At 40.6% G+C, this 23,809-nt stretch overlaps 1 long non-coding RNA gene across 1 annotated transcript in view; it reads right to left on the bottom strand.

Moving 5' to 3' along the window:
* Positions 1-6,669: 6,669 nt before the first annotated feature.
* Positions 6,670-23,809, bottom strand: part of LOC134548768 (uncharacterized) — a 36,194-nt gene continuing 19,054 nt past the window's right edge. Inside the window, exons 2-3 of the long non-coding RNA XR_010079887.1 lie at positions 11,530-11,649; positions 6,670-8,025 (exon numbers count right to left, since the gene is read on the bottom strand). This is a non-coding gene — a long non-coding RNA (uncharacterized LOC134548768). The remainder of the gene's footprint in view (positions 8,026-11,529; positions 11,650-23,809) is intronic.

The raw sequence follows: 23,809 nt of genomic DNA, 5'->3' as shown, positions 1-23,809 counted from the left end.
TTCTCATCTAAATTCACTCAAGTCCCTGGGCATCTAAGGGAGGCTTAGTCTTCTATACAAGTAAGCTGCCTTAAAAAATTTGCAGCAACTGCTTTTGCTCTGACATGGTTTGAAAGCAAATGGAAATTCACTGTACACCGACATTAGACTAACAGAAAGGAAAGCAGTAGCATGCAGGAAAATGGTGTGGTAAGAGTGTTTACAGGAGTCTTCAGTGCATGTGAAGAACTGGTAGATTAAGGGTTAAAACAGAAACTGGTGTATAAAAATCACAGAACCAGATGAGGAAGCCCTTGAAACATAGACACAAAAATGAAGCTTGCACCACAGCTCAGACCAAATTAAAGGCGACCCGCAGAACATCTGGTGTGGAGATGGTGTGCTAGCAGCTGAGTGGCAGCCTGTCTCCCAGCCTGACAGGCAGTCAGGAGCAGATATGACTCAGGCTGGCTTGGAGGCTCTCCTGCCCAGCCTGGCTGCCTGGGGGATTCCTGCTCTGCTTGCTGCCTGCAGTGGGGCCCTGCTGTGTGCCCGTGATCTCAGACAAGGCTGGCCAGGAACAGGAGGCAGGAGAGGCTGTGACAGAGGCTGCAGGGAGATAGGGAGACAGATCTGCAGCAGCAGAGCACACAGAGATGTATGGTGGGGACATGGTGGCAGCAGAGGAGGAGGTGGGTAACACAGGAAACACAGGGGACAGTGCAGGTGTGTAAAGGGGCAGAAAAGTGAGGGCCAAAGCTGGTGTGCAAAGTCTCACCTGCCACTGAGCAGGACAGCCGTGAAGTAAACAGTGCATTATGGTAAACTGCCCCCACACCTCCAGGCCAAAAGAGGATGATGTGTCCACCCTTCACACAATGCTCAGCCCAAGCTGCACCACATCCCAAGAGAGGGCAGCAGCTGTTTGGACAAAAGGGTCAACAGAACGGATGGATGAACTAGACCACAGCCAGGGGCTGTGGCAAAGTTAACGGGGTGATGAACTGCTCAGAGTGTTTACCAGGAAGGATTAGATCCCCCCCAAATGATGGAGTCACAATCAGCCATGCAGACCTGATTCTTCAGTGCTGAAGGCACCACTGAGACCTCTGAGGCAGGGACAGTCCAGGCACCCAGCTCCACTCTACTCAAGCCCACGGAGCCGAGACAGCCAGTTACCCTTTCTCAAACTCATCCCAGAGCAACAGGAAGCAATTTGCCACCATTTACTTGTTTTCCTTTTTTTTCAGCTACCAAGATTGCTGAAAAGACTTCAGTTTTGAAATGTCATAAATGTATAAGAAAGAAAAACGCATTTATTTATTCTTTTTCTCTCTTTCAGAAATCTGACTGTCCTGAATGTCAGTTCCAAAATCCTCAGTGGCTTATGAGAAATGGAGCTGCCTCTGAGTGCCTCATGATGCTGAAAGAGGACAAGCTTACTTTAGACGATTGAAAAAAAGGGAAAATAAACAGCAACATAAGTACAGACTGCATGAACTTATTTGTGAAGTCACTTTATCCAATGTCCCAGCTTTATGCTGGACTTCTTCCATGTGCATTATCTTGCATTATCTCCCTTTCTTCTCACCTTGTAAATGTTCCAGTCCTGCACAGATCTCCACATGTGTCTGTGAAACATGCAGCAGTTGCTTTGGTCTGTCAGTGTGATTTAAATCGTAGTCTTATGTTGGGGTTCTGCTGTTGCTAACACTCCCATGCTTAACTACCTCACATAGCAGAGTTTAGCACTATGCAAGAGTTGGCAAGACCTGACTATTTGCTTGAGACACTATATGAGAGCTATAAATATTTGAAATGTAGCCAAGAACAAGTTTTGAAACTATAAAAGTAACATTGGGGGTGAAATGACAACTTTCATTGTCAAAAGGGCGGTGCTTTATTACAATTTACTGGATTTTTTTATTTCCTCCCTAGAAACTAGTGAACTATTTGAAGCAAAATATTGCAGAAAGTTTCTTTAGCATAGAGTCTACATTTTCCTGGAAACAATCATTGTCTTTCTTTTGGACACTGAAAGAACCAAGATATTCCAGAACACTCAGAGAGTCTTAGCTATGCTTGAGCATAATCTGGAAGTATTATGCTTGTGGCTTAAAGATCATTATTTTAAAATGCTTCTGTTTCAGCCACTGTATAAAAATATCAGGGAAATCAGAATGATCCTGGAAAATCAGCTTTGTGATGCCTTCTCCATTAATGCTACTTATTCAAAATCATGCAGAAATTGATTCAACACAGAACATGCTCCAAGTCCCGCAACATCTCTGCTTGTCTGTACGCAACAAATCCCATCCTCTGACTAAAAAAGACATAAAAGAACTCACAAAAGAGATTGTAGGAAGGAATGATTCACAGAAAACAATATATGCAAATGACAGGAGAAGGGCAAACAAAGCATCTAACATTATAGAAAGGGAAGGAAGAAAAATTATTAAAAGAATGAAGCCCACAACCTAGCTGCAAATGGATGAAAGAAAACAAGAAGATGAGCCAACAGCCAGTGAGTATTTGTTAGAGAGAAACCATACCAAACAACTCATTCATTTCAGGAAGATGATAGCATGTTTTTCCTTTGTGGTTAGGGAAAATATACACATCATATAATTTAATTTTAACACATTTTTTAGTGGGGTAACTCAGGAAGACCGCATGAACAAGCTAGGGGAGTACAGAATGGATGAATGTGTCACAAGGGAGAAATAAAACTGGTAGGAAAGCTGTATTTGTAGAGAAAACATGAGTGTTTTTTGGACCAGTTACATTGCAATTCTGGAGTTTTAAAAGTGTCTGTGATGCAGTGATACTCAGTATTTTCATCAATGACTACTAGGATGGAAAAAAGCAGATGATTATTAAAATCTGGAGATGATGACCAAATTAAGTGGACCTGCAACTGTGTCCGGAGACAGGATAATTCTGGAAAGCCCTAGAAGGGGGATAGAACTGAAGTTATAAAAGAGACTGTAATTCAGTAGGGACCAGTAGAAAGTACATGTACAGGAATCATCACCATGAATAAACTCAGGCTCAAAAAGAACCCTATAGGTAGCATTTCTATAGAACAGATATGGGGATCTAAATGCTCAACAAAAGCCAGTATTTTTATGCTATTTTATAAAATACTGTATCAGAGGGTATAAATAGGAGTAAGTGAAATAGACTTTGACCTCTATTCAGAATTCCATAAAGCTTCAGCTGAATATTAGAACAACTGTCCGGTTTTGGGCAGAAACCTCAAGAAATATAGGGATCAACAAAAAAAGAATGCAGTGTAGTTAATGAAAAAAACAGAGAAAAGCACAATCTCTGGCAGCAGATTGAATGAGTTCTGATTGCAGCAGAGAGCAAAGGCATGGCTGACTCTTCAAAGCCCCCAGCAAGGCAGACAGGCAGCAACAAGCTTACATTATGACCAGAAATATTCGGGTTAGCTGCAATTTAGAAAAGTTTTAAAATTGAGAGTACTAAAATGACAGAATAGATTTCCTGGAGATGAGTTTTGTTGGACGTCTTTAGGGACATGTTAAAAAATACGTGTGATGGAGGAAAAAGTACCACTTTCATTCAGGAGGAGTGGAATTCTTAGAGGTGATATAGAGGCAATGATATTAATTTATCCTCCAAAATGTTTTTATAAAAGTTATATAAAGAATTGAGTTTGAAATTGTTACTGATGTTTTACTCCTCGAAGAATTTTCAAAATATCCATTCAGGAACTGGATCCTCATTTTAACTGGGACTGTAAAGTGAAATATTCCCTTGTGTATCAAAAACTCCAGACAAAGTCATACAGTCTGGATGAGCTTGCAAGATCAGGTCACAACTGGCTCTGCTAATACCAGAAACTGCTGCCTTTGTAAGAGCTTTTGTTGGAATTGCATATAAACAGATCTGTTACCTTGCTCAGTCCAAAATTATGACCTTGGCTGAAGTGATGTTTGCTTGAATCCATTACCGGAAAAGTACATTACAAGAAAAATTGCATGCAGCAATGGCTTGAAAGCAGAGAAGGAGCCAATATCAGGATAACTTCCCTATTCTCGAAATTTTGCCCCAAAAATGAGAGCTTTCAATCATGCAGCTAAAGTATTGAAACCCAAGAAAGACTGAGATGACATCAGCAGAGTTGTATCAGGAACAGCTTATTATGGAACAAATTCAGTACCAGACGGGATAGATTATGATTTAGTGACATACCCTCTATACTTTACTGTGGCTGGAAGGGCCAGTCCTGAAGGATGAACCCAAACCAAGCACACTCAGCATTTCAATGGTGTGGGCCCAGAAGCTGAGCTAACCTCAAACAGTCAAACTTGCAGAGGAGAGCTTGGATGGGAAGAGGTGGATCAGACTGCAGGCACTCTCCCCAGAGACTTGGTATAACTCCTCCCGGTCCAGGGACTGCTATGACACATAACTGGCATGCAGATAAGACGTTTATGTGTAGGAGATGTGAAACCATTTGCTGAATAATGTATGAAATCATTGTAACTACTGGCTGAGTGGCACGTGTGAGTAAAAAAAAAATTTAGAAAAAACAACAGAAAAGGATAATTGCGACAGCAGAAATTATGAAGTGAGGTACTGAGTCACTGAAATTAGAAAGAGAAAAAATTATTAAATCTCTCTCTGTGACTATGTAGAGCTTTTCCCTTATGGTACAGCCCTAGTGTATTACCAAAGCTTGTTTAAAATAATTCAGTGGCTTCTCATGGGATGCAACTCTACTAACTAATCATTTATATGCCTTTTTTTCTCCTGATACTTCTACCCATGATTTTACATCCTACTATCTTAGCCCTTGGATGACCTGCATACAAATTCCTTTCCATAAATGAACCACTCACCTTTCAAAACCCCCATACATTGTTGTCACATTGGCCTCCCATTTCATTCTGGGTTGGTCGAAGCTTCAATATAATGTTCATTTTTATTTCTGGCAATTTCCTTCCATAAATCAGTCCCTCCAGTGCCTTAAACACATCTGTTACTTTTCTCTGAACATCTTCCAACCTATCAATATCTTTCTGGAATAAAACCTAGAATTATATCCAGTGTTTTAGGAGAATCGTTATTTCAGAAGGACTTTGCATTATTAAGTCCTGTAAGTAATTGCGAAAAATTAAAAAAATCTACATTCCAGTAACCCTGAGCAATAAGATGTTGGTGGTCTGTTCTGTATGGTGTGCATAACAATGCTGTGTGCCTCACATGGGACATAGCCAGGAAAAAAAACCCCTGATACTCAAAGCAGACTTCATGGTCCTCTGCAGCCTTTTTGATCTGTGGAAATTACAAACACTTCATCAATATTTTCTAGCCCATTTTTAAAATTAGTACTGAATAGATCCAGTGGTAAGATTCCCTTCTGTGTGGATAATCTGCCTGATACCTAAATTTCATTTTGAGAGCTGTTTTGAGGTGGAAGATGTTCTGAGAATGGATTGCATACTTTACAGTGACTGTATGTTTACCCCTAACAGTTACAAAAATTAGTCACCTCTGTGCAAGCAGATCACAGCATGTAATAAAGCTGATTTTTTAGTTCAGTTTTATGGTTCTTTTCTTAGGGGACAGCATGCATCCTGTGGGGTATGGTACCAGGCACCATGAAGGAGCAAGACAGGACGTTGTAATGGGAAGAATATAACACAAGCATTGTTCCAGGCCCCTTCTTTTCTATATCACCTTGAACTCATCCTGATCTGGCTCTGGGACCTGTGTTTGGCACAGCACTTCTGTTTATATGCTTCCTTTTGTTAGTCAGTCTCATCTGCTAGTGATTCTGCCTGAGGTTCTTATTAAACACAGGCAGATACAGAGCATCAGTGTACAGCACTTCTATCTTTGGGTGCACAGGCCATGCCAAGACTTCAGCTAACTCTGTTGCCTTCTTTCCCAACCTGACCAAGGATGAAGAAGTGCCCTACTTTGCAGTCAGCTCTAAAAGACAGTGGCTGATTCACCAGGAACATTGCCAGGGTGGTTACCTCTTTTTAGGATTTGACTTTCAAGGAAGCTATGATCAAGCTACTTTTATATAGCTCCTTTGTATGTTTCTGTTCCTTGATGACAGTCAAATTTTGAATTCCTGGAAAGAGGGAGCTCCATGTGCCACCACATGAACACATACCATGAAATGGTAATTTAAAATGAGCCTATTCCTTTCTCTTCATGTTCTTAGCATGCTGCTTGTGATTTTTCCCTTTCTCCCTAGGAACAAGAATAAGGGTAAGGCACAAGCTTGATAACTCTTCTGTGATAAATAGCCCAGTCAAAACCAATGGCAATGCCTGAGGATCTGGAGAACTCTTGTGTGGAACTGTAAGCACAGACCTTCTGCTGCCTAAGAATCTGCAAAGCAGATTTAGTTGCTTTAAAAAGACAGCTGGACTCTTATCACCTGCTGTGCTTGCGTTCTTCCCATCACTGTTGATATAACTTAGATTGGAATCTGAGTCTCTAATAAAACATTTGAGTGTTTTATTTTGCATTTTATTTTGTTGTGTTTTTTTAATGCACATCAAAGTAATTCATAATTCCTAGAATTTCCTACACTGAACTGTTTGGTTAAGCAAAGACTTTAGTGATGGTGTGAATTATTTATTTATACTGTCTACTTTTAAGTTGGGGCCAACATTAATTTAGCTGGGTCAGTGGCATTGTGGATTTAATTGCCATGTAAATATCTATGAAGTCTATGTCTTTTTTTAATTAGTGTGCTAAATTCTACACAATTTATGAATAAAATATACTCATTTTGACATTTTAAAATAGTTATTTTATTAATGAAGCATTTATCAGTGTTATGCCAATTCCCTTGCCTTTTGTTAATTATATGCCTCTCTTGCATTTTCTGATATGTAAATTTTATTTGGTATAAATATTTGTCCTCATTAAGATGAATACATTGTCAATGTTGATTCACCCTTTTCCTCCCAACAGATAACTTGAATGGGACTTCATTTTTTTCCATCTTGTTACTCTTACTGATTCATAAGAATCATCTAGCTCTGTTCCATAAAATCCTGTTCACCCAAGGAATGGCCTAGCTTTCTCTATGTGATATGCACGCCACGTTGAAAAGGATATTGGATAGGATATAGCTAGCTATGTTTTTTCCAAGAGGGAAAAAAGAAAGCAGTTTTGCTGAGATACATAGTCCCTTCTGTGAACTTCTGGTGCTGGATTGGTAATTCACACATGATGTGTGCTGAAAGGCTTAAAGTATGCAGATTATGGAACAAGGGGCATGAACAGGAGAAGGCTGTGGTGCCAGAGTGCTTCTAGAGCAATGGCAAAGCCATAAACTATACAGGAATAGCTATGTCCCTCTGAAAAGCAAGTGCTTTTTAAACCTCACATTCCTGGCCAGGGTAATTCTGACTCCCTTTCCCTCTTAAAGAATAGGAAAGCAAACAGCAAAATAAAATTGACATACAGCCATGAGTATCTTTTGTCACACAGCTTGCTTATTTTTACTTGCACATGAACTGATATCGTGCCAAGACCACCAGGGAGGTACAAGGGATGTACTGATGGGAGAAGGAGAGAGCAGGGACAACAGGTGTGAAATGTTCAGAGAAGGCAATGGGGTGGGAATGGCAGCTACATTTAGTTGTTTTAGGAACCAGCTTCATTTTAAAAACACGAAGTCCCCTGTTTTTATCAGGCATCTACACCAGTGTTTGACATGAAAGCTGATAAGGGAGGCCAGGCTGAATGCTGAAGTTAATGCTGATGACAAGGAGGCAAAATACTGACCCCTGGTATGATTTGGGATAAGAGTTCAAGAAAAGAGACAGGGGATCATAGTATAAAATCAGAGAATCATTAAGGTTTAAAAAGACCTCTAAGATCATAGAGTTCAGCCTTTTGACTGAACACCACGTTGTCAACAAAGCTATGTCACTTTTTGCTCTTTTCCAGTAATTTCTTGAATGCTTCCATGAATGGTGACTCCATCACTTCTCTAGGCAATCTGTTCAATGCTTGACAGCCCCTTCAGTGAAGAAATTCTTCCTGAAAGAAAGAAGAAGCACTTTTGAAAGCAAATTTAAAAGAAAAAATAACTATGTAATGATTGACTCAATTAATGTAGCAAAAAGATGAAAAAAATTTTCACTTGAATAATATTTACAGCCAATAGAAAACCCTGAAATTGTGTAACTTTTAAGATACTAGGAAACACTGCTAGGAGAACTTATAAACAAATATTGCTTAGGTTCCAAATACTACATTGCAAAGGAGTTAGGCTCTTGTTGCATCAGGGGGTAGAAAAGCTGGCATTTGCATCAGCTCAATGCTGAACAAACAACACCTTAGAGCAGAATCTTTTTTATGAGCCAGTCACATATAAAAGCCACATTAACAGTGACAATGAAAAGCAGATGTTCTGAGTTTATCACACTGCTTTGAATGGACTCTATCAAATATTAAGCTAAATTCAGCTGAGGTTACATGATCTTGTACCTCTTGGCCCCATATAGCTGTTATAAAGGACTTAGTACTTCTACCACTCCTTGTCAGTACATGTAAGTTTTCTGTTTAATTATGCCTTTCCTGTTACAGCTTCTAACCCATGCTAGGTCACAGAAAAATGTCAGGAGAAGGCAAATCAAAAGAAGCAGTCACAGCTGAGGGTCAAAATACAACAGCCACACTGCTAAGGACGCAAACAAGTCTGTGGATGCAAAACTTGACATGATTCCAAGGACACATATGAGAAAAGCCACTGGAGATTAGATCTGCTGGGAGGTACAGGCAAACAACACTAGGGTCAGGAAATCCCCCGAGGTAAATACATTTGGAGGCCTGTACAATGCTCAGCAGCGTTGTGCTTACTTGTCCAGGAGCAGGGAAGGGAGGAAGGAGCGGCTGGAGTGTGGCTCAGAGAGGCTTTGCCCAGAGGTGCTGTGCAGGGCAGGTGGTGCAGGAGTCACCAGCCCCGGCTGTCCCGTGAGCCTCACGGCAGAGGCACCGCAGCTCCCACAGCGGCTCTGTCCGAGACAACGCGCCCCCACCATGGGGGCAGCAGCACCCTGGAAGAGGGCCAGCCTCCCCCCGGAGGAGTGGTGTGGTGAAATGGAAGCATGCTTGGCTGGAGGAGATGTGTCACTTCTTGGCCTGAGCTGTGAGCCCTGAGATAGCTCTGCCTGTGAGCGGTGCCAGCGTGGTTCCAACGGGAACGGCGCCAGGCCCGGACTGAGGTGTGTCCCACGGCACGGCCCGCGCCTCCCGCGTGTGAGCCACGGCAGCAGCTCCGCTCGGCTCAGCCTGGGGATGCTGGGGGTTTGTGGCAGTGTGTTAATTTAATCGGTTAGGCTTTCTATACTTTTGTACTTGTTGGGTTCCCTGTACCCCACCCCTCGATTGTTCCTTTGTTTAACTCACATGACTCCAGCACCTGCCATGCGGCACACGGTTAGCTGCCTGTCATTTCTCCCGCCTTTGTAAATCCCTCCTATTTTTCCCCTGATTAGTCCAAGCGATGTTCTATTACACCTGTATCCCCTGGCAACCTGCCCCGGTTGGCTGGCAGTGGCTGGCCACCCCCTTTGTCCCCCCTCCAAATCCTTTGGACAAAAACCCCCCGCACCCCTCTCCCCCCGAGCAGTTTTGGGCTGAGGAGGTGTTTGCAATAAACCCTCTGTTCGTCTGAAATTGTTTCCTCCTTTCTTTCCACTGCCTGTCGAATCTCCATCGCTCGCATAAGCCTCTGCCAGGCAAAGAACCCACAGAGTCAGTACTGCTTGTGAGCCTGCAGACTGACCCCATCCCACTCTGTCGCTGTGTCTGGGCCAGCGGTGACAGAGCCCGTTGGCTCTCTGTGAGCACATCGACAGAGGGGTTCATTTCAGGGCTGAGGAGCTCTCATTCACAGTTGCTCTGAACGTCTGGAGACTGTATCCGTGGATATGTGTGTGTATGCATTCTCTTCATGCTTCACTGACACAGAGCCATTTTGACCTGAGGAACTGCACGTAAATATCACGCCTTGGATCACCCTTTAAATCTGAAATTTAACACCCTCACAGGCTCTGTATTATTGTCCAGGTTATGTGAAAACATTTTTCAGTTTCTACATATTTTTTTTTCTCCCACAGATTTGCTGTAAGTCAGTAAAAATGGTCAGGTTTGCCTATCTAGTGAGGTGAGATTATATGTGAAAAGACAGATGGAAGATCTGGGCCTGCACATGGATGTAGATCCTGACTGCTGCAAGTCACCTAGGAACATGAAGAAACTCTCCTAACTCCTGAAGTCTTTGGCACGTGGATTACTTTCCATTGCAGACAAATTTCACGTCATCAGTGCTTATTTCAGTTGCAGTAAAAATGAGGATTTGAACACAGATTTAAAAGTAATCCAAGAATAATCCACTGAGCTCCTTGTTGAGCCCTCTCCACCTGTTTATACTGTTTGAATTTTGCCATTTTTGGACTGTGACTATGTTCACATTTTCCTTTCTACTTTCATTGTATATTTTTCTATTATGCTGATAATTTAGCATGTTTTGAGGTGCTTGCAGGCTTCCTCTGAAATTATTTGATCACATACATTTGTGGAGTGCTTTAATGTCATCTGCTACTTACTTTTGTAGCGTGCATTTTAGACAACACTGTGATTTGTTTGAACATTAATTTCTTTTGTGGATGGAAGCCAGCATACTGTTTTCACATCGAAGATCTGCACTCAATTGTGTAACATTTGGATCAGGAACATTTAGGTTTAAATATGCTTTCTAAATGTCTTGAGAAAGCTTAACATAAGCTCTGCTGCAGCATTCAGACTTTTCAGGTAACTGATCTCAATGTTCTGAACAGCAGGACTTTGAAGACTTCAGCCAGGAGGCGACATGACTAGTTAATCTTGTTTCTTTTCTGTGTTTCTTTTCATCTACTTTCTTTTATTACATTTGAAAATTAAAACAAATTCTGCCAAGAGCAAATCTGTTTGCATATTGCCCTTTGTTTGCACTGACATTTATATATTTGCATATGATTGCCATTCCTTCTTGTGCTGAAATCAACTCTGCCTTATTGTGACACTACAGTTTAAGTAAGGGATATCCTACAGCGACTTCAGCACAATAAAGACTGATTCAAGTGTCACTGATTTCAGCTGTGTTTTGCATTGCAGTTACACATGCTTTACTAAATTCAACAAAAACAATCCCAAGAAACAGAGATGACAGGGTAAAGGTCAATAGTCAAAGATGTGAGCTCTTAAGTGAAGTTTACTGCAATAGAAAAAATTACTGATTATATTCCCGCACTTCTCTTTCATTTACTTATTTTATTAAATGAAGTGATATCCTGGCACAAAGAAATTTCTTTAAAACATTGCATTCAGTTTCCCAAATACTCCTGCAATTTGTCATGAGACTTGATTTATGAGGACAGAGATGAACCACACACAGGTATACAGAGAAGGATGCTCTAGGAAATTATAAGAACCCACATTATAGGAACTCCATTAGCTTTCACTTCCTAAATAATTAAACAGTACACTCATTCACCTTACCTCAAGAAGTGAAAATGGATCTTTTGCAAAGGGCATCCTCTTTTACTGGAGAAAACACGTTGCTTCTCCACACAAAAAGCAGAATACGGTTTGAAATGTGCAGCAGAAATTCTAAAGAGCCTGTAGAAATCAATCAAATATCATTTAAAATGCACACTAAAAACTAGAATTTTTCATTACATTGACAGTCAATATTTATGCAAGTCAACATAAAGTTATCTGTAGTTATGGATTGATATCACTCATCAGTTTGTCAGATAATTTTCAATACACTTTCAATGTTTTCTTTAAAGAAAAAAATGTCACTTGAAAGTAAAATGTTTGCAGAAATAGCTCAGTTTCGCTGATCTGATGAGGGGTTAGCCAGTTATCTCAGGGCTCTGCCAAATTACACCAAGCAACATTGCAAAGAATTTTTTTTGTTCCAGAACATTTTACTTCATCTAAAAAAAAAAAGAAAATGAAAGGGAAGCACAGAGATATATCAGTAATTTTTCCTGTTGCAGTAAATTTCACTAAACAGCTCACATCTTTGACCATTGACCTTTATCCTGTCATCTCTATTTCTTGGGATTGTTAGGCTTAAATGGAAGAAAGCATGTGTAGCTTTGTAATACAAAACACAGCTGAAATCAGTGACACTTCAATCAGTATTTACTCAGCCAAAGCTTTAAGAAACCCTGCTTTTTTGACTGTGTGGAACGAATTTTGGAAACCTAGAAAACTGCAGTCATGTCTGAGATTTCCAGATCACTTAGCCACTTTTCTTTGTAGGCTTTTCAGGTTGTTTTTTAATCCTTCAGTATGGCCAAGGTTATAACACAAGTAAGGAAGTGCTAATTATTAATGTTCATAGTTCACAATTCTCAGATGAGATATTTTGTATTATCTCTTCATTCAGCAGTTGTAAATATTTCGATTTTCATTCCAGAATAAGAACAAACCTTTCAATCTTTCAGAACTTCCTGCAACATTAATTCAGAATTTTGATCTGCTATAATTAGAATACTTTAGAATTTCTAAGTTTGTAATATTTTCTTCTGGAAATGTTTGTAAAACATTTGAAGTGTCCATATTATGGTTAACCAAAATCCAGACCAAACCCACAAGGTTTTATATATTTTTTAGGTGTCCAATAAGGAAGCAACAAAAAATATGATGTGATTTTGATGCCTGTACTTTGTAAAAAATATTAGCAAGAGGTGAGTAATCAAAATCAGATTGCACAGAATGATATTTGTTTGCATAAATTATCTTCAAATTATTATTATTATTTTCAAAGTATCATACTAGTGGAGTACGAGATATAAATTTAAAAAATATTGCATAATTTCCTGCCTGGGTAACAGAGAGACTACTAATTTGACCAGCTCTAGGAAAATTGATCAGCTACCAATTCTGATCTTTATCCACAGGGCTAGACATTCTGAGCATTTAAAGACACAAGGCAACACAGGTTCAGAAAGTTAAACCCCAAGCCCTGAATGTGCAGCACTGAGTTGGCCGGATACTTTATGGGTTTGTGTCCCTTTCTCAGGAATGAACGACTGCCAGAGCATGTGAACAAAACTGAAGAGGCAATAATTTCCTCTGTTAATGCTAGAAAAATGTTGATGGAAAGGCTATACAGCAAACAAAATTGGTAAGGATTAGTTGTAACCAATTTTACAAACATTGGCTCTATTGGGTGTTCCTGACCACCTCTTGCTGGCAACTGAGACCAGCAGAGTCCTGCTGTAGCACCATCTTGGCTGTTCAACACAAGGAACTGCACGGCTCAGAACCAAACAATTCCATGTATCAAACAGTGCTCTCCCAACAATCAAGGTCTCCCACTCCTACCTGCTAACCTGCTTCACCACCACAATACTATTTTTTGTTGTTCTGCATTCTTTTTCACTGCTTTCCTTGTGACTTAACAGCTGTGAGCAAAACCTGAGTACTCAACCCCTACTAAATTTAAGACTGGAAAAATGTGATGGATGAAAGCATGGTGTCTCTTTTTTATCATTCCTGGTACATTTATAGTAATTTCTTTATTCAAGGGGTTTAATCAAGGGAAAAACTGTCTTAAAGGTGCTAGGACCAAGAAAATTGTAACATGGCAATATCTAGGAAGTCTCTGAAGATAAATATAGCTGAATAAATTTTTCTGTCTATAGCTGTCTCTCATCTGTTTCAATTTGTAACTCTAGCTGTAGTGGGCAAAGCCCTGCTATACTGTCCACACTGTCTGTTTGGAGTCTCCCTAAAATCCCTACTGATGGAGCTCCAGTTTTGGAAAGTGTTAAGAAGCCATCTGAAAATCAGTCTGCTCAAAGATACTGTTTGACAAAACCTGTGACCTCCAAAGCCATTTATTTGCTATCCACACTAATGGTGGTCTACAAACAGTCTTCAGACTGTCCTAATGGCAAATCATCATGTTGCAAATAAAGAACAAATAAAGAAACCAGGTTATACTAAGTTACAGCTTTGTTTCTGCACTGAGATGTAGAGGGTGAAGAAGGTGCATTTTCCAATCTATGACCTTGAAGCATTATCAATCCTCTTTAAAAAACATCTCAGTACTAAAATATTTTCGTTTTTATTGTTGCTGTTCTTAAACGTGTGTTTTGTGGTGTTTTTTTTGTTTGTTGGCTTGCTTTTTTGCTAACAGGGAAAGAAAAGTTGGATAATTAGCAAAGTTTCACAGGTCAGATTTCACAGGTTAGTGGGCCAGATTCTGTAATGAAACTCATCTCAATGCTTCATTTAAAGAATTCTGTACTTCCACTGAACATAGTAAGACTGCTTATGTGCGTAAAATCAGGCATGTCCTGAAAATGAGCTGGGACAAGATTTCACATCTTACTGCATCTTGCTCAAAATAGACACCCAGAGAGATTTGCAAATGTGCACAAGCAGGGCTCAGTGATAATTCTTATAAACCTGTGTCTTATTGAATTCTGGAGGGAAAAAAAGCAAGTAATGTACTCCAGATGAACTGATATGCCCAGCTGTCATTAATACACCTTGTTTCCCTTGGAGCACAGATGGAGAAGCACAGCACCTCTGGCATGGGTAGGCAGCCCTTACCAGTTCTTGGGCTGTTACCACACAGTGGGGTGTTCCATTCTGCCACTTCTTGCAGGGTTGAACTAAACACAGACTCGTCTCTGATGACAGGTGAAGGTGTCGCTTTTTAAGCTGCTGTGTCTGCAGCTGCCTGTTGCATCTCAGACTACACAGGCACTTTCCTTTATTACATTTTTATTGCACTTTCTCAATCAGAGAAAAACAAACCTGTCTGATAGGCTGAGAAAGTTGAGGTGAGCCTCAACTCAGTCTGGTGAGGAGAAGATTGTGTGGGGACCTTGTAGTGCTTGAAGTGGGCTTGTGAGGAAGATGGAGAGGGACTCTTCATCAAGAACCATAGTGATAGGACAAGGAGTAATGGGTTCAAGCTAAAAGATTTGGGGGAAATTTAGCTTTATACAGAAGAAATTCTTTACTACAAGAGTGGTGAGGCACTGGAAGTGGTTGCCCAAAAGACTTGTGGATGCCCCATCCCTGGATATTGAAGGCCACATTGTATGGGGGTCTGAGCAACCTGGGATAGTGAAAGGTGTCCTAGCCCGTGGCAGGGGGCTAGAATGAGATCATCTTTAAACTCCTTTCCAATTCAAACCACTCAATTGTCCCATGACTCTATGAAACTAAAAATGCAGCTTGTTTTACCTGCATCCCAGACCAGAACACTTCCAGGACAGAGTCAGCTAGGTATCTTGAAACATCAACTGCTCTCCCCTTTTTTGTGGCCTCTGAGGGAAACTGGTATGTAGGAAAGCTTTAGAGGGCAATTGCAGGAGGCCTATGAAGAGCCACACTTAATATGTGTAACTTTTTCCTTGTAAATAAGTGGGGCAGAACTTTCCAAGGACCATACCTTTCAATTTCAGCATCTTTGCTAATGAAAATGGTGGAGAACAAATTCTGAGCAAGACTCTCCTTTTTTAATACAAAAATTTCCTATAAAAGCTTTCTCTAGATAATACATCCAAAGGAAGCCCTGAAAATCCTCTGCTACAGAAATATATCGATAGGAACCAAAAACATGCCAGCTAAAAATCAGCCTCACAATGGCAAGGTAGTTCAAATATGTATGCTTTTAGGTGATAATTACAAGACTCTATTTCTAGTAATAGGGTGATGTAGGTGAGACTGATGGTGCCAGAAGATCACTTTCATAACAATGTACAGACGGCAAATGCTGTGTGGAAAACAGTAATTGTTCCAGTATCCAGCTGGTTATGTGCATATTGATATCTAGGTTGCCTGAGTAACCTTAAGGCTAAGTACAATGCAGAAGGTTTGTCACCACATCTTCAAATATATTACCTCATTCGCATATGTATTTTGAGACTCAGCACTGAACTGCACTATCCAAAATATCTATCAGGTCTTGAAACAAGCACGAGACACTCCTGGAGGCTCTAGTAGAGTCTGAGAGCTCAGCAGAGTGGGAATGTGTGTAGCATGCCTCCCTCCACTGCCCCCCTCTGTTTCAGTTCTCTTGGGAGCTGGTAGCACCAGGGAGCTCCAACATTGTCTGAGGAGAGCCATCAGTTCTGACAGATGCAAGGACACACTGCATGGGAGGAAGCAATTTGTATGCAGTTGTACTTATTGACTACAGCTCTCAAGTTTGAGATGGTCACTGCTTTTTTGCTGGATTGCTTTCATGAGAAAGCTGTGACTGAGAGCAAAACAGCCCCCTTCGGGATCAGTGAGGAAGGTGAGCCTAAGCCCCTGAAGCTGAGATCTGAAGAAAAAGCTGAGATCTGAACCTCATGCCTGCTTGTCAGGCAGTTTGCCTGAATTCAGTCCCCATCCCATTAAATTCCAAAAGAGCCACACCAAAATCCTGAAGTGCAAAAGCAAGGCAAGTTTAGCTTCAGTTATACGATATACAATCTTGGTAGTGCAAGATTACCCATGAATTTTACCACACTTGTCTTGAAGAGAAAATGCAGTTCCTAAGACCTTCATTGTACAAAGTAGAAAGATGCGTACTTCAGTTTTAGGGTATAAACTGATTAGGAATCTCTTAAAATCAAGTACTTGGCCTGAAACAGCCAGACCCTCTTTATGCTCTGCTCTCAAAAGCATTCTCCCATCTAATGCCTTCCACTGTAGCATTGCTGTTCACAGTAATCAGTATTCTGGGGCACAGATTCTTTCCTTTCTTAATGCAAAGCCTTACTTACACTTCATTTAGTAGGCTGCATGCTAATGAGAACTGTTTGCAACCTTCACTGTCAGTGAGAAGTCCCAGGGTAGCTCTCCCTAATTCCTGGCTGGTTGGGTGCACTGCACATGGCACCCTTTAATTGGAGAAAAAACCCAAATGATGCCTTCCCAATGTGCAGTTAAACTGAACTAAATTAACACCATGGATGTTTCATTTTTCACATGAAGTTGGCATTCCTCAGGGATCTTTTCTGCTGGTCTTTAACAAAGATTCAGTGTAGTCATCAACTTTGCTGTACTTCAGAATCTGGAGGCTGAAAAGCTGAAGCAGCACATACATGGGTACCCAGCACCCAGAGTTACACACGGCAGCAGTTTGATATGTAGCAGTGCCATATGGCTCAACATGGTCTTTTAATTAAGAGATGTGGCTGCTGTTACTTAGATTACAGCATCACTATGGGGTGACAGAGGAGATCAGAGTGCCTCTGAATTAGTCACAGGATTTCCAAGGATTTAACCTCTGAGCAGATAAAAATGCCCAGTGCCCTCTGCAAGGTGACACAAGATGGCAAGAACCAGGAACCGAAACCATTTCCAGAAACCTGTCTGATGTAGCCAAAGGAGTATACTCTGGTTTGTACATGATTCTCTCAGCGTTTATACACAGCTGAGTACACATTCATTGACATAACTTGGTCAGGAAGCAGTTAATATTTTCAAAGAAAATTGTTGAAATAAGTTAGTGTTCTTCCAGAACTTCACCTGTACATACATTTCCTCCTGAGAAATGCTGAAGCTTCAGGCTATGTGGATGTGAAACACAACTTAGTATGCACTAGGGAAAGAAATCCTACATTAGGTTCAGCTCCCGTCTCAACTATGTCTGATTATGTTCCCCAGTTTAAGGCTTGTTACTTGATTTGAAAGCCTGTTACGTCTCAGGAAACTTATACATGTAACTTGTAGCTGCTTTCATAGTTTAAAAGCTGTCATTTCACTTTCTGAACAAAGAAATGCTTTTCCTGTCTATGTCAAAGCGATCCACACAGCTCTCCCACGGAGTTTTGAAAGCATCTTCTGGTACAGCAACACAGCTTTTATTCTGTGAGAGCAATTTGCTCTGCCATTATATTGTCTGCAGGTATGCAGCTGTATTGTTTTACCGTGTTGATCTTGGAAAGAGCTGGAAAGCTCATAAACGGGAAAGCAATTGGTTTCCAGCTGAGGCTTTACTTCTTCCTAGCCCACTGTGCTCTCCAGGTGAATCCTTGTGGGATTTTGTTAGAGAGGAAAAGGAAAATGCAGTTGTGTCCAGACTGGGGCAAATCCAATATCGCTCCAAATAAAGAGTTACATCCTTCTCTGTTTCTTACTTGCTCCTTCTTCCTGGCTCACATTGTTTATAAGCACACCTCCTCCTGTGTCCACATCAGCTGCCTGCAACTCCCACCAGCAGTCCCATATTTCTCTTGATTTTCTGTGCTCTCAGAGATACTTCAAAGGCAAACATCGGCTACTCTTGAAACATGCATGATGAATACATGCTGAACAGAAAAAAATCACCTACAAAGGGCTCAGAATCACATACGTGGTGCCAGCTCACAGCTCCGAACTCTGAAGCACTTTGTCTAAATTGTATCACCAGTGGCAATGTCACCACAATCTGTACTCAAGGCTTCCCAGCAACATTCATAAATGGGAAGGAAACCAAGGCCACAAGCTGAAAGAGAAAGAGAGGTGAGGGGAAAACTCCTTGCCCAAGAGAGGGTGCAGAGCTGCCCTGCAAACAGGGTTGGCACAGCTGTGAGCTGCTCATAGCTTGTAAGTACTGAACGAAATGCCTGGAGTTCACGGGAATTTTCTATGGAGTTCCATGCAGTTACAGAGGCATTCCTCCTTATATCTAAGGGAGTTAATTAGAATAATATATGTCACTTCAGCATGATGTCTGATGATCATGCTGTGGAGAAAGAAAAGCTTGCCTTGAGAGAAAATGCTATTATCTACCCAAAGCAAATACAAATGTGGAACTTGGTGTATACTTTTTCAGAGATGTAACAATCATCAGTCACAAAAGAGCATAGATCTGATCCACAATACAGTGCACACAGTCAGCTGTTCAGCATGTTGCCCTGTTGCTAAGTATGAAGCCAGAAAATAAGTAGGCAGGTCAGTTCCCGCCTCATTAACACAGTGGGAGGGGAAAGTCTGAAAAATAAGATTGTAAAAACAGCCATGAAAGCTTGTTGGAAGCTAAACAATACCCAAGACCCAGCTATGATGCCCTTTCTTTACTTTTTTTTTTTTGTCTCTTTCAATGGCTTTATTTTCAGTTGTTCCTAACTGCTGGTGATTTCTACTTCTGCTAACCTTTAAGAATCCCAAAGCACAGAAACAATTTTCTCATTAACTTGAGCTACAGGAGCTTTTCATTTCATCCTCTTCTGGAAAAGTAGGTATTATCTCAGGGTGGCTACCTTTTGTACCGCTGTACAACTTACCTATGTGAAAGAGGCTGTGCTGAGGGTTCAGGTGGGGCTGGAGGATGCAATTGGATCACTGCCAGCACTCAACCTAAACTATTTTGCTTTTATCGTACTGCAGTATCACCCTTGCAGCCACCATGTTTCTTGGGAGTGATGTCTTAGGAGATACTCTTCAAGGATTTTCATAAACCCACCATCTCTCAGCCCTAATAAAGTGTGACTAAATGTGGTTATGTTAAGGTGGGGGAGTTGTTTTCTTTGTCTTTCTCTAATGCACTAATTTTTTAAAAACCTTCAATTAAAAAAAAACAAAACAACCAAACCAACCAACCAAACAAACAAAAAAAAAAACTTTAAACAGAAGGCTAAATATGTGGAAGGAAAGATAATTAAAATGTTTGATAAAAGAAAAAAAAGAAAATGGTAATGAAAACGTCTCTGTTTCATTCAGAATTTGAGCAGAATTTTTCTCTCCTAGAGATTCATCTACAGCTGCTTTTTATTGTTGGGTTGGGGACAGAATTTAATGTGTGTTGCTGAGATTTTTTTTTAGTTTTCTAATTCAAAAGTGAAAGAAAAGAATTCTGCTCCTCCCTTATATTCACACCATGGCTTCTAACTAAAAAATACTAAAAAGTTGGAAGTCAAAGGCTTTTCAGGACGACACCCCCTTCACACTGCAAACCTTGCATAACCTGCTATGCCATGGTTCACAATTATACCATGACAAATGAGACAGCAGGAATATGGTTGCTTGCCTGGGGTTGCATCAAAAAACACACTACAAAGTCTTGCAAAAAATCTACTTTGCAAAATCCAGGTTCAACCATGGAAGGCAGGCCTCGTTAACAGAAAGAGGCAACCTGGTCTCACTCAAATAGTCTCTTAAAAATCTATGGAAATCCTCCTGAAGGGATGCTGACTGGTCTGACAGGCCTGCTTGATATGGCTTGAACAAGTTTCCTCCCAGCTGTTTCCAAATGAACTTTCTGAAGTGACAAGTTGCAATTTCTCAATAGTATTTCAACTTGAAGTTTTGCTTGGACCAAACACAATTAATGTGTTTTGAGGGCACCACCTATGAAGCCACCTTTGTGCCACATGGTGTTGGCAAGGGGCTGGGGGTCCCTAAGGGACTGCCAGAGCAAAAGGAGTCTGTATACATCCATGTATATCAGAGCATGAAAAAAGATAGACATGATCAGGTTTCACTCCACTCATCTGAAAAGGAAGGGCAGGCTTTTAATTTTTTAACAAAATTTTGTTGATAGCTGAAAGAGCTTAGTGTTTGGGCTTGGAAGCTGCGGTGCATAGGGTTCCATGAAATTAAATCTAATAAAGACACCTAAACATCTCTACAGGCAGAGTACTGTAAACAGTGCTGCAAAGTTCCCCACAAAGACCTAGAGGGAGTCTTACACACCACCCTGAAGATAAAAGAGCAGCTGTGTCTTCCTTGTACGTGCCTGGGAAGCTCAGCTGCACCACCACTGATCAAGGAGCTGGCTGTGCTGATACTGCTTTTGTGTGCACAGGGTGGGGGCCCTGACACCCACCCAAAGACAAACTGCTCCACCCAGCCCCAGGGTCATGCCCCACTTGTGCCCAGCCTGGCCATTCCCTCCCTCTGGGGCAATGCTGGCAGCTGGATTTGCTCCTTGCTGACATGTCAGTGTGGGACCCTCACTTTCCCCTGCACGATGGCAGCCCACCACAAGGCTTACAGCATGTGGTGAGGTAAAAATAGCATTCCAGGAGGTGAACACAGCAAAGCCTCAGCCTTCCTGTGCTGTAGCCTCTTTTGATTATTCACTTTCCTCTCCCATATATTTACAATGACAACCTGTCACATGCCTCTTTTTCTTTGTCTGGTTTTGGTTGGGAGAGGTTTAAACAAAGGTTTTTCACTGTAGTTTCAGGTGAGAAAAAAATGCCATTTTTTCTCGTTACTTTAATCACAACAAGCAGAATGATTCTGTGACAATCTCAAATCCCACTGTGATTAAAAATGATGAAATGGTACAGATGATGCTTTTAGTTTTTTAAAACATGAGACCATTCTTTACCAAGGCAGATGAAAACTGCTCCAAAAATTTCCTAAGAAAACACGCTCCCCTTCTTGAAATAGCCTTCATTTTCACCTGGGAGTGTAGAACTCATTTCAGACAAGCACTGCCCTTCAGCAGATGACCCTCTGAGGGGCTGGCAGAGGACTGAGTATAACAAGGTGCTGCATTCCAGTTGGGAACTTTGGATGCTTGTTGCAACTGTTAATAAACCCTCCAATACCAATTTTGGCAATTTTCAGTCACCACCCAATTTCGCACATGGTGTCCTAAATGTTATGGCAAATCACGTAATCTTATAAAGCCTTTATCTCCAGTAATTAGTAATCCCTTATTTCTGTCAGTGGAACCCATCCAAGGGGTCTGAAAGGCTCCCTCCTTTCACCAGGGGTCTGAAAGGCTTTCTGCTCTCACCAAGGCAAAGAATTACAGCTGAGTGTGTAAATCAGTGGTGTTTGGTTGAATGAAAACCCCACGTGTAACACACCTGTATGCTGAATATGAGATATTATTAAGGTCTGTAAATTAACAGGGGTAAATTGCTTTTACCTAAATTAATTCTCAGCTACACTAATAGGTTAAGTAATTTAACAGGGTCCTAAGTCTGCGTGACAGCTTTAATTTAGTGTGTAACTTTCCCTTTGTGCTGAAGTATTTTCGAGGTCAGTTGTACTAAACAAATGCTAGCCTAAAGACAGACTTAAGCTGTGCAAATAGTTCCCTGAACTGGGAAGCACGTAACCAGCAGATAACTCAGTTATACTTAAACTTTTTATAGATGTTATTTCTTTCATCTTCTGGGATTTGGAAATAAAACTCCTCACTGTAGCAATCACAATGACATATGTGCAGCCCCCATTTGGAGAAAATATTTTCTGACCTGGGATCTGAGATTTAACTTGCATAAATCAAAGCTTAGACATTTTTTATCGCCTGCTAATACACATGCAGGAACATTGTCTTTTAGATTTTTTTTCCCTCCCTTTCTTCAGAATATATTATTTTTAAGGGAAAGTTGAATTAGGCTTCTTGTCTTTGGCTTTTCTGTTTTCCCTTCAGCTTTATATTGTCATACCTTGCCAGCTAATCTCACTTTCCTTGTGAATAGCATACCCTCCCATTTAGGTAAAAATGGTTTTCAGAAAAAATATGTCCTATGAGATGTTATGACATTTTGTGAAACAACATAATGCAATGTGACTGATGCAGATGGATATGCCCCATAAAGCTGAGAGATTTAGACATGTAGTTTCCCCTCCAAAAAATCACTTCATAAAGCAGTTTTATTTAAAATATCAGTTTGAAATCCTATTTAAACTCCTTCAAATAGATAGAAAATTTATTTAAACTTTTACATAAAAGGTTTTTTACCTGAATGCTTAGAGATATTCTACATTCAATGCTTTTTACACCTCAGTATGAAGGGAAAAAATATAGACAATATATAAGAAAGGACTTAGCTAATGTTTCCTTCTTTACTCCTATCCCTGAAGGAAGAGAAATGCTTTAGTGGGATCAATAGTCATAAATCATTACAAGTTATTTGAGGTTTTATTTCATCTACTTTTATTATAATGTCCATGCCATCTGCTGTACATATTGAGCTTATTACACTAATTCATTTCGCAAGCGCCAACCTCTGAGTGAGAGGTGTCAGAGGGCAATTGATTAAGGAATATTTGTTCTGTTACAGCTTTTTCTTTAATTTCTCTCTGTAAGGATTGCAGGTTGAGCAAGTGAGCTAACATGATAATGGGGCCTCAGGTCTGGAGATAAATGAGACATGTGACTTTGTGCATTCATAAATATCAGAACATCTTTTAACCTGGTGGTGCTGGGAGGGGCAGTGTGTGTCAGCTGTGTATGAGGCTAAATGCATGAGGTTGTTTCTCTTCTTAAAAGCTGAAAGAGAATGGATGTTTGACATAAAGATGATGGCTCAATCTAGGAATATACCTCCCATGCACCCTTATTATCTCTAGTCAAATGGATTTTGTGTGATAGCATAGGACAAAGAGGAAAACAGAAACCAAGGAAATTTCGAAAGGTCCTGTACTACAGCATGAGATATCAGTTCAGTAGTGAGTGAGTATTCACACTGTGTGGAGTGTGTGTATCTCTACCACTGACTAAGAGCTGTTTGGTTCTAAACCTTGTAGCCCTAAAGTACATGCGCTCAAATTCTTGTTTTCCATGTTTGCAATATACCAACATTAAGATACAAGGGTTATCAGTGCTTGAAAACAGTCCATGACATTGTCTCCATCAGTTCATCTCCACAGTGTCAAGATGAAATGAACAGATATGTCATCAATATTAGACTTGCTTTGTTATCTTAGAGCAATTAGAACAAGTATGAAAGTAGTCTGTATATTTAAAAACCAATGCAAAATTTACAACTGAGCTTCATAAATACTTTTATCTATTAATAATGAACTTGTCCATCATGTCTGAGGACCTGACACTATACATGCAGCTGCATAACATTTACAT

The sequence above is a fragment of the Prinia subflava genome, chromosome 3 (assembly GCF_021018805.1).
Source record: "Prinia subflava isolate CZ2003 ecotype Zambia chromosome 3, Cam_Psub_1.2, whole genome shotgun sequence".
In the NCBI taxonomy this organism is placed as follows: Eukaryota; Metazoa; Chordata; class Aves; order Passeriformes; family Cisticolidae; genus Prinia; species Prinia subflava.
Note: the sequence above shows the minus strand (reverse complement) of the source record. Positions and strands in the feature narration are given on the sequence as shown.